This window comes from Diabrotica virgifera, chromosome 8 (assembly GCF_917563875.1).
Source record: "Diabrotica virgifera virgifera chromosome 8, PGI_DIABVI_V3a".
Lineage (NCBI taxonomy): Eukaryota > Metazoa > Arthropoda > Insecta > Coleoptera > Chrysomelidae > Diabrotica > Diabrotica virgifera.
The window spans coordinates 179,873,721-179,886,159 of NC_065450.1; the positions used below are offsets into that span (position 1 = coordinate 179,873,721).

Below are 12,439 nucleotides of genomic sequence, written 5' to 3' on the forward strand. Positions count from 1 at the left end.
TCTTTCGATGATTTGATCTTCCAACATTTTATTTATTTCTTCTTTCACCTCTTGTCGGTACTTGTATGGAATCGGGTAAGTCTTTGATCGAAAATTTCCCAAGTTTTTCACCTCAAATGAATGTTCGTATTTTTTAGCCACTCTGTTTTCCTCATTGATCAAATTTTCGTAGTTTCTTAACATCAACCGCAATTCTTTTTCTTTCCCTTCTCCACATATCAATTTTCTGTCTTTTTTCTCAGATTCTTCACACATGTTTACCGTGCATTTTGCATCCTCGTTTGCATATACCTCCTCTTCAAATACCACTGTTTCAATCATATTCTTTTCACTTTCATTTTTTAGCTTTATTTCTTCTTCTCCTGAGCCCGTCTCTTCTTTTGAGGAATCCCAGGTTTCCTTTGTTTCTGATACTCTCAAATTTTCTTCTTCTGGGCTCAACTCTTCTTTTGAGGAGCCACAGGTTTCATTTTCTTTTATCTTTTTCTGACCTTTTCTCCTTTTTCTTCTTTGTCCTTGCTTCGCTGCCAAATTCATTTCCACTGTTTGTTCTTTACCTGATTCGTCCGTATTTTGTTTCTCATGTTCCTTGTCCTGTTCTTTTTCTTTTTCTTCTGTTAGTTTCATCGTATTATTTTTAAAATCTATCACTACATGTTTTTCTGCCAATTCGTCCACTCCTACTATCATGTCATGTGACATGTTTGGCATTATTACACATTGTAGTGCATACATATTCTTGCCCAGTCGTACCATTACTCGTATGCCTTCATTTATAGTTGCCAATGTCCGTTTGTTTGCGCCCACTAAATTTACCCTAGGTATTTTATAAATTAAATTTGTTAAGTTAACTTCTTCTATTAGTTTTCTGTTGACCAATGTTATTTCAGATCCAGTGTCTATCATAATTTTAATTGGTTTCTCGTTGATAAATCCATCCACAAATTTTAAATTAACTCCATTTTTCTTTTCGTTGTTTCCTGCCAATTTAATAAACTCCTTGGGGTGACAAAAGATTCCTGTTTGATTTTTGGTTTTTAGTGAGCGCCGTCGTGAAAAGACGCCGGTTGCTCATCGTTGTTTATATTTTCGTCATAATGTCTCTCTCCGTCATATTCATCTGTCTGGGTATTATTTACTTCTCTTCTATTTTCTCTTGGTCTGTCGGATCTGTTTCGGTTTTCTCGATATCCCTGTTCATTTTGTCTACCATTATTTCTGTTTTCTTGATTTGAGCGTGTGGTGTTTCTATTCTGGTATTCTCGATTTCTGTCCTCATTCCATTGCCTATTTCTTTGTTCATAATTTCCTCTTCCGTTGTCTCTATTTTCGTTTTCCCTTCTGGGATTAAAATCTCGTCTTGTATAGTCCCTCCTATTTTGATTTCTATCTCTGTAATCTTGTGTTTCTCGGGGCCTGTAATCTTCTCGCGACCTTCTTGATTTTCTTTCTCTTAGACGTGATTCTCTTATTTGTAGGAATTGGCATAAACTATCTATGTCTTTGTAATTTTGCAATGTGATATGGTCTTCCAGCGTTTCCTCGAAATGTCTTGCAATCAGTTCGACTAATTGTTCCGATGAGTAATTATATTGTAAATGTTTTGCATTATTGTAAATTTGCAAAGCATATGTCCTTTCTGATACACCCATCCTATCATTGTATTTCCCATTTTGCAATTCCTTGTTAATTTCCAATTGTTGGACCTTTCCCCAGAAATAATTCAAAAATTTTTGTTCAAATTGTTGCCAATTGCCGAATTCTTCTTCTTTACTATCGAACCATAGGCTTGCTTCATATTTGAGATGGTTTCTGATAGTTTCTTTTGCTGTATCGAAATTTCCGATGTGTTGTATTTTCTTTTTCAGGCTATTAATGAACGGCACTGGGTGTAATCTTCTTACATCCCCGCCAAACCTTATCTTCACGTCATCTGTGCTATGTATAACCATTTCTCTTCTTTCTCCGACATTTTGTTGCGTATTGATTTCCGCAATCTTTCTTTCCACTTCTTCTATGTCTGCTTGAATAGCGTTTTGCAACTTGTTTTCCAAACTTTCCATTTCTTTTTTCTGGCAATTCGTTAACTCCTTCATTTTATTTTGAATTTTCATTTCTTGTTCTTTCATGTGGTCCTTCATTCTCATTTCTTGTTTTTGCATGTGGTCTTTAATTTTCATTTCATACTTTTCTATGCGTTCCTCTATTTTCTTATTGTTCTCTTCTATCGCTTGTTTTGTTTCCTGTTGATTGTCATCCATTTTTTTCTCCACTTTATCCATTTTCTGATCCAATTTTTGTTGTGTTTCATCCATTTTTCGATCCACTTTTCGTTGATTGTCATCCAGTTTTTGTGACTGGAGTTGCATCAGTTGTAATAGTTTATCTATTCCTGATAATTCTTGCTGTTCTGATGCCATGATTGTCGTGTCTAAAATATCTTCTTGGTCTGAATGTTCTTTTTGTTTTTTGTTGTCCTTGCTTTGGCTTCTTGTCACAGACATTTGTTTTCAAGAAGTATTATCCCCGCCAAATATGAAATTTTACTAGTATGTTACCAAGACGACTTTTTTTTTACCCAAATATTATAAATTGTCAATAAATATATCAAATGTAAATATCGTAAAAATAAAATATTAAATCAGTTATGTAAAATTTGTACCTAAAGAGATCTAAAATTTTATGTTATCAAATGTAAGTATCTCACTTTTTACCACAGGCATATAAATTTTCAAATACCGGCTTTACTCTTTCTATCCTTCAAATTTGCCACCAGAAATACTTTACAATGCTTTCCACGTTGGACGACAGTTGATGTGATCTTTATTATTGATATGAGATAATATTCTTATATGTTACTTAATTTAATCAATGTATTAATACTAATCTAATTAATTAACCAGATCACATATCAATATGTTTTCAATCTCAGGGCGAATTATAAATTAATTACTTACTTCCGTGGCTTCTAAATATTTCTTAATGGTTCCTAATCGGGATAGAAAAGAAAAGAGTAAAAAAAATACACATATGGGTTACAATTATAATCAAAATATTTTTTATTTTATTTAAAAAGGCAATCAATGCTTAATATTTGCTATTTCTTATTATTCTTAAACATAACATTTACAAATGGGAATCTTATTTCCTTTTGGTTTTCAATTGAAAGTTTTTATTAACATTTAACTATTAGGAGTTATTAGGAACAACTCTATTTAAGTTTGATGAAGCTTTTCTGATATTATTGATTATGTTATTCAATTTTTTATGTGGAATTTAATACGAAAACCCATACATTCATGTCCAAACAAATGAGACTGACCTTTTCCTGGTGAACTGAAAATGTCCTCACACAAGACCCTTTCCTGCTATCCTTGGCTGCGATCAAACCTCGTCCTGGCTTCCAGTGCTGTTCTCCTTTGAAAAACTAGCTAGAATAGCTCTCGTTCCTGCTTTTGTCGTGATGCTGTGTTCTACCTTTTTCGAAACTGCTATCAGCTACCGGGACACTCTGGGCTCAAGGAGGTTCTTTTACTCTCGACCTGGCCTACTTCTCGTTCCACGATAGATACTCCACACTCACGGAACTACACCGGCTTTCTCACTCCTCGAACACTACCGTCTACTACTCGACTTCACTTCTCGACAGCTCAAAACATTCTGCTCTCACTTTGTCATCCATTCCCCTACTTTCTAAATATCCCTTCCAGATTCACAAATCAATTTTCCACCACCAACTCTCATTCGTAATATTCCTCAAAACCAATTTTTAATCTTTCTAAATATGCTTAATGGATTTCAAAAGAAAATATTTAATTCCCATTCTAAAATACTTTCTAACTATTTACAAATTTTAATGACCTATTCTCTCTTTCAAATGAGTCTTATTTAGCATAGGCTAATGATCGAAACCTTCCGCGAAAAACGATAATGAACTATCATCTATTTCACTGAGTTTTATTTAGCATAGGCTAATGATCGACCTTCCGAGAAGAACGATAATGGTACGCGTCATTCACTTTGTTTATCTAAGCACATTGTTCCGAGTTTCGTACGCTTATTCTAATCACTTCTTAAAATTACATATAACAATTTGTTGTATACAGGTTGTTTTAAATTTATATGCCCGTGGTTGAGAAAATTGAAATTATTTTATATTAAATTGAACTTTGTTTATAATTATCAAAATTTAATTTTCATATCAAATAGAAATATAACAGTACATTAAGCAACGTCCATTGGACGTTTGATTTCAACGTACATTGGACATCAATTTCTGGTCCATGGAGATTTTACAAAAAACGCGATTATTATTATGAGTAATTATTAGCGTCTTGTTTTAATCAAAGCAATATTATTAGTAGAATATAAAAAGCTTCCAATAAATGCAGTCACATATTTTTTCATCATCGAATTAAAACACACTGAGCCACTAAAATTATTTTACTTAAACCTATATAATAATATTAGACGATGATAAAATGATCGTAAACTTTTTCAGTATAAGAGCTACATCGGTAATTATAGACCTTACAAGAATTAGACACTACCAATTTAAATCTTAAATGTGCATTTGTAATTGTTAAATTTCCCGCCTTGCAATTTTGTCCGCCATCAAATGTCTTTTTAGTTACCAACAGTGTTGCCAGAGAAACTTTTGTAAATGCACTGGAATAACTGAAATAGTGACAAAAAATGTACTAAACCAACACATTTTATACAACCGTTGATTGAAATATTAATACCTCAATCAACGGTACAACTTAAAAAAACGTCGTTTAATGTTATTTGAAGTAAATTTCTTATATCACAAAATTTGAGGTTTTTACTTTAAGATACTTTAGTATTAAAAGTTTGGTTGTTAATTGTATCAAATTGGTACAATATTGTACCAACTCGAATCCTGGTCACGCAACTGGCACGGCGCGGCGTGTTTCATCTTCATGACTTCATCTTCATGCTCCTAAACTAAACAATGTTTCTATGTGCATGCTGCTGCATATGCCGCCATTAACTGAATCTCGTTTTTATTAAATTATTACATACAACATAATACATTCTGTGATAATACCTTTGTGTTTGCTGTTTATCGTGCAAGTTCAGTCGTGCATTAATAAAGTTCCTATAATAAAGTACCTATATATTATAATAAAGTTGTTATACTAAAGAAAAATAAAAAAACGTCTCTTGTGTAATATTTTAATGTATACGTTTTAGTATTAAAGGAACTATTATTTCCTATAAAGGCTTTTTGCTATATATTCACAAAATTATAGATACTAGATTGCTTTATAAAAAGTGGGCTAAAAATTTCCATAAGACGTACATTGAATGTACATCAGATGTACATTGAATGTACATAAGGCGAACACTAAAAGCTCCAACAACGTACACTATACGTTTGTTGCGGACGTTCTATGGACGTCCAATTTTGTGAACTCTATACGTTTGTTGGACGTCCATCGGATGTCCATTGTACCTTTATATAGCGGGACGTCCATTGGACACGTCCAATTTTGTGAACTCTATACGTTTGTTGGACGTCCATCGGATGTCCATTGTACCTTTATATAGCGGGACGTCCATTGGACGTTGACAATATATACAGATGTACGTACATTGGATGTCCATAAAACGTACTTTTGCTATCTGATATTTATCCTTCCTATTTTTTTTCTTGGCACCATGTCACACTCACTGGAATAACTTCCATCAGAAGCAACGTAATCATCTGATAAATCATCTGAATCTGAAAAATCACAATCTTCATCTGACATATTACTTCATCATATAGGTAGTTTTTTTTTATCCGAGCTTGTTCAGCTTCAAAAGAAGACACACTGCTCTATTTTTAACACTTCTCAAATTATGCATTCAAGAGTTACTTTTAAAGTAATGCAATAATTGCAAGTATCACCAACGCCGTGATTTAGTCAAATAAGTACCGACAAGCCAGGGACGACATCTGCCCTCCAGACCGGGTGAGCCATCCGTGGCTCTCACTATTATTGCTACGTAAATAATATAGTCCAGTCGCAACATATGGGGTCGCAACTATTATAGGTTTTTTGGATCGCTGAATCCAATGAAAGTGGTCTGGAAGCCCAAATGTGGTGCGTTTAATTGTTATTAACAAATTATGCTAAAATTAGGTGTTTTTCAGGAATTATTAGAACCCCTGTAAATAAATTGATAGTGTTAAGGTCTTCTCTGGTGTATTTTTGGTCGCTGAATGGAATGCGACTAGTCGCGATTACTCAAAATGTGTTCTTATTTTGTTAATAACAAAATAATTGTTTATTCGCCGAAAAGCTCGAAATGCGCTATCTACAGCAAGTTCGTAGTATTTTTCATAGTATTTGTATACGCTAAATCGATTGCCACTAGTCTTGCTCTACATTTTAAAAAACCACTTGGATTGACATGAAATTTGGCATACATGTAGCTAACATGTCAGACAAAACAAGTGATATTGTGCTGATGTCCGCTTTTACCCTGGGGGTGACTTTCACCCCTTTTTGGGGGTGAAAAAAGAAACCTTTAACCTCACGATGAACAACCTTTTTTTGTTACACGGATGACCAACGGAGTAAAAAATGACCCCAGGTCAAAAATGACCTGGAATGAATGTTTTCAGCATTTAAATCTTCATCTAACAATACATCCTCGTTTTCTGATACTATTTCATCTTATATATCAGGGGTCACCAATTAGCGGACCGCGGTCCGCATTCGGACCGTGAGCTAGTTTTGTGCGGACCGTCAATAAATTCAGAATATACCTAGTGTTTGGCAATTTTGAAAATGTTTGGCCATGAAATTGTGTACTATGTTTGGCGCAACTTATGTGTGCGAAGCCGCTTTATCAAGAATGAACTTTATTAAAAGTCGGTAGAGATCTCACTTAACAGATGAATATCTCAACTCCCTAATGAGACTCAGTTGCACTAAACTCACTCCAAACTTCAGACAGGTTGTACATAACAAAAATGTCATTTTTCTCTCTGATAATTTAATTTTGTAAAGAGTTTCCCCCCTTATTGTTATACTTACTAATCATTAATTTTGAAATTAAGTAAGCTAAATATAAAAAGTAGGAGTACTTTTCAGATGTGCATTTAATTAAAATAATTTTCAGATTTAATAAGTTTGCAACAAACACCTTGCATTGAAACTAATGTAGAAAAGATAACATGTTAATTAGCATTTTGTACTGTGATTATTTATTTTAAATTCCCCTGTTTCCTTTCTACAAAATTGAAGACGTCTAAAAGTTTCAGTAGCATTCAAAATATAAATTCATAATTTTAAAAATATTCTCAGTAACAATTTACAATACTGCTGTTTTCAAAATATACTGATAATAACATCAAAACAATGCACAATGTATTTATATTTTATTTATTGTTCCAGGAAAACTTACAGAAAAGTATACAGTAACCAAAAAAACAATCAGATATTATTAGTTTTCCTTTCCATATTAGTCCATGTGTGAGGCCACTTTCGTATGAAAAATGTTTCTGACTTGATTTCTTTGCGGATTCCTGTTCAAAAATGTCCCCTTTAAACAAATCAGAAGGGTGCCGATTAAAACAATTTTTTAAGCAAATTCAAAATTACTTTTTTGCCTCGAAAAATGTATATATTTAGGTTTCTTGAGTAATTATGTATAAACAATAAAGGTCTCGTCATATTTCTGAAAAGTTGATAGTTTTCGAGTTATAAGCAATTTAAAATCTGAAAAATGCGAAAATATGCATTTGCGATGCTTGAAAATTCTTAAGTTTTAACAAAATGACAGATCTTTTTTATTTAAGATGACCCAAAAATGCTAAAAACATATTTTCGCGGGCAAAAAAGGTGATATTTTGAATTTGTTAAAAAAAATATTAAACAATTTCTGCCCAAAAATTTCGCCCGGCAACTTCTGATTTGTTCCTAGGGGATATTTTTTAACAAGAATCCACAAAGAAACCGAACCAGAGCAGTCAGACACAGGCAGCATAAATCCGGACCCCGGAAGTGTCATAGGTTTTCGAAACGGACCCCTCTGGAAAACTAATTGGTGACCCCTGTTCTATATCATCATAAAAATCGCTAGCAGTAACAATTTCCTGTAACTCAGTCTCAGTAAGATATTTGCGGACCATATCTTATATGTACACAAAATACTAAGAAACTATAATAATATAAGCCAGGAAATAATAATAATGACTAACTGTAGCAGACAGGAATGTCATGATTCTTACATAACAGGCACCACAGTCTAAAAATAGATTTTGATAACGCGCAGTGTAAAACTACTTGGAATTCCCCATAAAAGACGTTATTTTACTAAACGTTAACTTCAGAATATATTTTTTATTCGTAAAATATAGGGAATTTTTTTTATTTCCAAATATGAGGATATCTAGAATGATATTAGAGTCAAATAAAAAAATTATGAGTTAAAAATTGAAAATACTTTTGAATTTATTAAAGAAAATCATACGCTGGGATCCAAATTTACCCCCTTGGTCATCCGAAGGTTAAAATATGTCCGGAAGTAGATAAACTGATTAATTCTAAGCAACTTTTGTTCTATACAGTATCTTCACCAAGTCAAGTTACTTTACGAGTTATTTGGTTTTTTTGTTGAAAAATGAACATAATATTCACTCCTAAATAACTCGAAAAGTATTGACTGAGTGAAAAAACTGTATAGAGCAAAAGCTGCTTAGAATTAATCAGTTTATCCAATTCCGGACTTATTTTAAAGGTTTCTTTTTTCACCTCCGAAACGGGGTGAAACTCACCCCCAGGGTAAAAGCACACATCGGTACAATATCACTTGTTTTGTTTGACATGTTAGCTACGTGCATGCCAAATTTCATGTCATCATATTTTTGCAATAATGTATTAATAACAAAGTCGGAACGTGGTTTAAGCTATAATAAACAATTATTTTGTTATTAAGAAAATAAGAACACATTTTGAGTAATCGCGACTAGTCGCATTCCATTCAGCGACCAAAAATACACCAGAGAAGACCTTAACACTATCAATTTATTTACAGGGGTTCTAATAATTCCTGAAAAACACCTAATTTTAGCATAATTTGTTAATAACAATTAAACGCACCTTATTTGGGCTTCCAGACCACTTCCATTGGATTCAGCGACCCAAAAAACCTATAATACCACCATCAAATCGTGGCAAACTAAAAGTGTACATGGAACCCCCTATGTTGCGACTAGACTAATACACAATTGACTTTTGAATGGAAATTATATTGTGGGTTATTTATGACTGGTTGCACAGATCTTACGCTTAAGACGTGGCTTAAGCTCAGCTTACGAAATATACGCGTTGCACTATTGAGTCTTGGATCAATTTTCAGCTTGCTACAATGAATTGCCACATGGATTGCATCTTAAACTTCGTCCCACTTCAGACGTGCTTAGATAAGAATCTAAAATTATAGTGCAACGTAAGTGAGACTTAAAAGGGCCCCATCTATAAGTTGAGCTGGGCTAAGCTGGAGCTTAAGATTTGTTGGTGCAACCAGGCATTAAAGGCCCATATTTGATAATTTAAGTAAAATTAATTTCCGGTCCGCAGGTCTCATAAAAATAAAATGCATGCCGGGGCTGAACGTGCTAATAATCTACTGTTAGTATGGAACGAGTAGATACATTTTGAATACCTTTAACGACTAAAATCGTTGTTTACATGCACTGCATGTCTTATTGAAACTTAGTATAGTTTTTATTTAGGTCAATGAAAGTGAAATACGGCGATACCGTGTAATTTTCCGTGTCTATAAACGTTTGTGATCAGGATCCTAAATTGCTGCCCCGAAATGCAAGTTTTTGTTAGGCTGACACAAATAAACGTCAAATCGAAGTGTTAAATAAATAAATTTTATTTATTAATTTGAGGCTATTGATTATGTTCAAAATAAGAGAGCTAAAAGGAACTACAACCTTAACGGGATTTTATTGTCTCGTATAGTCAATGGACCTCTAAATTTGAAAAAACCGCGGAGTGCTACCATTTAGATGGGTGCGTTTTTGAGAAATTGGTGAATTAGTCCCTATCCACAGGGTGAATTAGGGTGAGTGCTATGCACTTTTGGTACAAAGAAGTTTACAGGAAAATTGTTCCAGGTTAAATTTACTATCGAAATATTACATTTTAAAGTCAAAAATATTTTTATTTACAAAAATATATTCAAAAGAAAAGCGAAAAACAACACGAAAGAAAGAAATATTTTTTGCCCCATAACTTTTTTCCACGGGAATATAGAACATTGCTTCAGAAAAAATAACTTACATTCTTTCTCTTTAAAATGACGTTTAGTAGAAGTCTCTAGGATTTATATTTTCACATTTATATTTCATTATATTTAAACATTGTATATATATATATATATATATATATATATATATATATATATATATATATATATATAAAATAGATGAAATAGAGAATGTGGAAAAATCCCCTTACGAACAATTCACACATCCACCATTTCGGGCTGGGAAAAATTTTTCGAATAGAATCAAAGATCCAAACACCAGTTCTTAGAAATGTGTTTCGCCCTCTTCAACCTCTCTGGGCTCGTCGGTAAAGACAAGAGGTTGAATATCTTTAGACACATTCTAATCAAAAAACAACATTCGAGACCTAGACATAGAAGGTGCGTAAGTCTACGGCAAATCCGACAATGACAGTCTCAAGTTTTAATTCCCTAATTACTTAAAGTAAGTAAAATATATGTTTAAAAACATAAGATGTAGATCTTTGAAACACACTCAGTGAACCAAAGATCCAAGGTTATTGGTTTAACGACCACTCGTACGAAATCAAATAGATGAAATAGAGAATGTGGAAAAATCCCCTTGTTAAAATTAAAATTAAATCTTAAAAAAAAAAAAAAAAAAAAAAAATGTGTCTAAAGATATTCAACCTCTTGTCTTTACCGACGAGCCCAGAGAGGTTGAAGAGGGCGAAACACATTTCTAAGAACTGGTGTTTGGATCTTTGATTCTATTCGAAAAATTTTTCCCAGCCCGAAATGGTGGATGTGTGAATTGTTCGTAAGGGGATTTTTCCACATTCTCTATTTCATCTATTTGATTTCGTACGAGTGGTCGTTAAACCAATAACCTTGGATCTTTGGTTCACTGAGTGTGTTTCAAAGATCTACATCTTATGTATATATATATATATATATATATATATATATATATATATATATATATATATATATATATATATATTGTCATGATTTTAAGATACCAAATTGATAGAATAAGTTAAATAATAAATAATTTAATGATTTTGCACTGCCAAAGCAGTTAAGTAAGTATTTTGATATAGGTTTTGTTCGAGAGACGTGATTGGTTTGGAGAGTTGAATAGAATGAGAGTACTAAAGGGAATTGAAGTTAAAGTTGCATTTTAATTGATTTAATAGTTATAGAATGAATTTATTTAGAGTTATACAGTTTAAGTAACAAGAAAGTTTGAAATAGACCGTACTATATAAAGGAAGCTATTTAAAAGGCATAGAATGTATGAATTTGTTGCTAAACATGCAATAGTTTGAAATTTAGTCTTACCAAAAGAATAACTTACAAATTTGTTCCATGATGACTTTGTTTCTGTTGAATAATCATAAAAACTTATTTTTTTCTAAAGATCATTTGGAGAAAATGTTCATTGATGTACTACGGTCTCCATGATTTGGTTAAGTTTGTAAATTTATGAAAGTATCTTAGAAGAGGCTCCAATCTAAAAATTTAGAATAATAGTTAGATCAATTTTAGATTTTATTAATGTTAATTTGACCAAAATGTTGAAAATAGCTCATTAAAGTTGTAGGTTTGGGAAATGTCAGAATTCGATATCAATTTTAACAAAGAAAAATGATTTTCTGAGATATGGCTAATGCACTATCGATTGGTAATTTATTTCTGAATAATATGAAGGTTATTTCAGTACTTTATATGTATTAATAGTGAAAATATTTGGACTTTAATTTGTAGAGGTAGTGATTAAAAGTATAGAAAGTGTACGGACAGTGTTCGCTTAAAGTAGCTATAAAAACTTATTGGGAGTATCCTCAGATATGCAAGATATATGAAAAGAATCTATAAAGTTCAATGAATTCAATTCTTTAATTCAATTTTACTCAAATAAGAGAATAAAATCACCATTTAGGCATATATTTCCAAATTTTAGATAAAAAATACCATTTTGACTAAATGTCATAATTTGTAAAATTATCTTATTGGTTCATTTAAATTTCCAAAGCATGAATTATTAATTTATTTAAATATGATTGGCTGTAAAAACGACGCCAAGCTTAAAAAATTGAATTCAGCAGAAGGTTCGAGATTTTCAGAGGGAACAGACGCTTTGTGAAGCTATTCCCAAAAGATTTGGATTTTAAAA

The 12,439-nt window shown here is 32.4% G+C and overlaps 1 long non-coding RNA gene across 1 annotated transcript; it reads right to left on the reverse strand.

The window, feature by feature from the left end:
- Window positions 1–6,624: 6,624 nt before the first annotated feature.
- Window positions 6,625–8,303, reverse strand: LOC126889495 (uncharacterized). The gene is made up of 2 exons (XR_007700045.1): window positions 8,070–8,303; window positions 6,625–6,688 (listed from the first exon to the last, which is right to left on the reverse strand). It is a non-coding gene; the product is annotated as an uncharacterized LOC126889495 (long non-coding RNA).
- Between the last annotated feature and the right edge of the window lie 4,136 nt (window positions 8,304–12,439).